This window comes from Hibiscus syriacus, unplaced genomic scaffold (genome assembly GCF_006381635.1).
Source record: "Hibiscus syriacus cultivar Baekdansim isolate YM2019G1 unplaced genomic scaffold, ASM638163v2 tig00112738_pilon, whole genome shotgun sequence".
Classification (NCBI taxonomy): Eukaryota; Viridiplantae; Streptophyta; class Magnoliopsida; order Malvales; family Malvaceae; genus Hibiscus; species Hibiscus syriacus.
Window position 1 is genome coordinate 2,441,011 of NW_024063392.1, and position 3,354 is coordinate 2,444,364.

The window sequence follows — 3,354 nt, forward strand, 5'->3', positions numbered from 1 at the left end:
CGCCGCACGTGAGTATTTTCCTCCTATTGGAAAACATGAATGACCAAAGATTCCATGCACCTACCTGATTCCTACAAGAATCTTTTTTCTTTATTTATATTCATATCGAAGAATCTTTTAACTAATTAATATTGGTTTTTATTCACTCAGTTCCTTCTAAATTGGTAATAATGTAACGCACAAATGATTCTTCCCATCCCATCGTAAAATATGGTTTGTTGTCGGAAGCTGTTGACCATCCGACGCCTTCTCTCGGCAAAATCATTTTACTTCATTAAATAAAACACCATATGATAACGACGCCTCAATTGTCATTAATAATAACTCTTGATTACTACATTGCAATTTTCATTAATTTATAAGAAATTCCAACTTTTATTTATTAAAATACATAAAATGAAAGTCAATAGCTGTTAGGGTGATAAATGAAGTGAGTTATTTGAATCTGATTTGGTTAAAGTTTGATCAATATTTGAATTGAATGGATTTAATTCGAGTTTGAATTTTTAACAAACTGAAATTAATTACTTGATATTCGACTGAAAAAATAATATATTTAAATTTTAAATTTTAATTTTAATTCGAGATTAATATTTTCGAGCTCAAACTAAGCTTCAATTTATATTTAGAATTTGAGTCGAATTTGATAGTTTTAAACTCGTGAGCTTTCGAATTGAATCAAATTAAATTTTAAACTTATTGAATAAAATTCAGTAATACCCAAGTTCGATTTCACTCGACTCGACTCGTTTACGTGCTTGGTGGTCGTTGGTTATATAACAAAATATTAGGCAATATATCTTGATGGAAGAGGCCCATGGTTGGTTAAAGCAGTGAAATAGAAGCAACAAACACAGGATAATCATTATTGATCTTACCTAATTCAGAATGCATCCCTTAATCTTATGCAACACACTATTCAAACTGATATGAATGTTTTAAAATCTATATGACTGCATCCCTTAATCAGAGTAATGACAAAGTATACTGTATTTTCAAGGAAAGAATTTAGGTTCGAGCCTTTTAAACTTTACAAAATAGTCCATTAATTCAATTAATCTCTATGTATTTTGAAGGTAAATACAGGATTTTTTTTTGGTAAAACAAAGTCCCTCCCACCATTTCTTCTCCATTGGACCCTGTACAGTCTTTCACATCACGACAAGTATTTCCCCCAACCAAACACCATTTCCCCCCTCTGTAACTAAAATCTCCATATAAATATGTCTTTATTTTATCCTTATTATATCTTACCTTTTCTTTCTTCTACACCAACCGCTAGTTTCTTTATTTAACGGTTTCGTAAGCTTCCTTGTCGGTCCCCAAATTTTCAAAGGGTTCATCATGGAGAAACCAACATCTCCGTCTTCTAATCTAAACGCCACTTCCGTCACGGTGGAGAACCGAAACTATGTATTGTCGGCGGCATCTCCACTTCAACATTATCACGATCAAGATCTAACCACCACCGACTTCTCCTCGATATATAACTTCATTTTCTCACCCAGTTCTACTCTCCCTCAGTCCCTTTCCGTCACCCCTTCCTCTTGCTCTTCCTCCGATGACCTCGAGCATGCGTCCAATAATGCAGCCACCGAGCACCGCCTCAACCACGCTCGTCTCATCCTCGAGTATCAACAACTGAGTGACCACTTCGACCTTTGCTTTTCTCGCCTACAGGTACTCATGGGAGAGCTTGAAACGCTGCGCAAAGAGAACAGAGATCTTCGGCTGGCTAACACTGAGTTGATCAAGCTCCTGCGCCTCTCGTCCCAATCAACTGCCGTGAGTAATAGAAATAACCAATGCGAAAAACTACCGGATCTGAACGACAAAATATGGGAGAGGGGGCGGAAGAATTCACTGCCCAAGAGCGTTTCATTCAACTCACCTAAATATCATAAGGTCAACCGACAGCAAAGAGTCGTCACTCCTCGGTGACGGTGAGTATCTCTTATACTTTTTTAGGATTAATTGCATTCGGGTGCTCAAGCTATGACATAAATTTTAAATTGATGTAAATCTTTTAAATTTGGAAATACATCCAGCAGAGAATTTGTGTAGCACCATTGGAAAGAAGAGAAGACAAGAAGGGCATAGAAATGGAGGTATACAATCAAGGAATGGTGAAGACAGAGCTATGCAACAAATGGCAAGAGACAGGGTCATGCCCTTACGGCGACCATTGCCAGTTTGCCCATGGTATCGCCGAGCTACGACAGGTAATTAGGCATCCAAGGTACAAGACCCAGGTTTGCCGGGTGGTTCTTGCGGGCGAGGCCTGTCCATACGGCCACAGGTGCCACTTCCGCCATCCCCTTACGGAACAAGAGCAACTATTACTGTCGCCCTAATTCTTACTACTCATATATAATATTAATGTAAATACCGAATTTCATAGCATGGAAATAAGTCTCCGATGTCGTAATTATAATCCAGTAATATCTGGTGATCAATGGGGTTATATACCCAATTTATGTGTGAGAGGAACTATTTTAGGTTGTACGTTATGCACGGGAATTGTTTATAAGAGGAACGACGTGTAATCATTACATGTAATTTGAATTTAAAAATCATCTAAATAATTAAGTTTGAATTAATAGTTAAATAGTATTTGTGCATAAATATAGATAAATTGGAAAATACTGAATCATGAATGCCACCAGTATCCCTGATCAGGGTTTTAAATCACGGTCGTAGTCGTGTTTTCGGTCATTTGGGTTTATCATGATTGTGGCATTCGCGGGCGCTATTGGGCCCTATTGTGGGTGTAGCGGGTAACTCGGACGGCGACGAAACCGTTATTTCGAGGATGGAATCACGTTTTCGGACTGTGATTTGAAACCCTGGCCGGTTGGCTCCGAAGAAACCGCTCCCAGACCGCCGGATCCCGGAATAATTCATGACGTGGATATGGAGGCTGCCCTTCCGGAGTAGAGCACCCCTCCTATGCATCGATTCTTGCTGGCAAAGCATCAGGATCCAGAGCTCTTGTCGAAACCAGGAAGAAATGGAAGAAGATCTCGATCTTATAGATGATGACTTTACGACCGAAATAAGGATGGTATTCCAACCATCCGATTCTCCGAAAGTGCCTATAAACTTATGGAGGGCTAGCATGTCAAGGAATGTGGTGTTAAAATTGCTAGGCAAGAATATCGGAGTTAATGCGCTTACCAACAAAGCCTTCGCTACCTAGAAAGCTCTTCAACCATTCACGCTGATGGATATGGAGAACGGTTATTTACTTGCTAAATTCAAGAATGACGACGATTATGAGAAAGTGCTGGCTGAGGGTCCTTGGATAATCTACGGCAGCGATCTTACAGCCCAACCTTGGTCTAGGAGCTTCAG

At 39.2% G+C, this 3,354-nt stretch overlaps 1 pseudogene; it reads left to right on the plus strand.

The window, feature by feature from the left end:
- Positions 1–1,271: 1,271 nt before the first annotated feature.
- LOC120182846 lies at positions 1,272–2,541 on the plus strand (annotated as a pseudogene).
- The last annotated feature ends 813 nt before the right edge of the window (positions 2,542–3,354 follow it).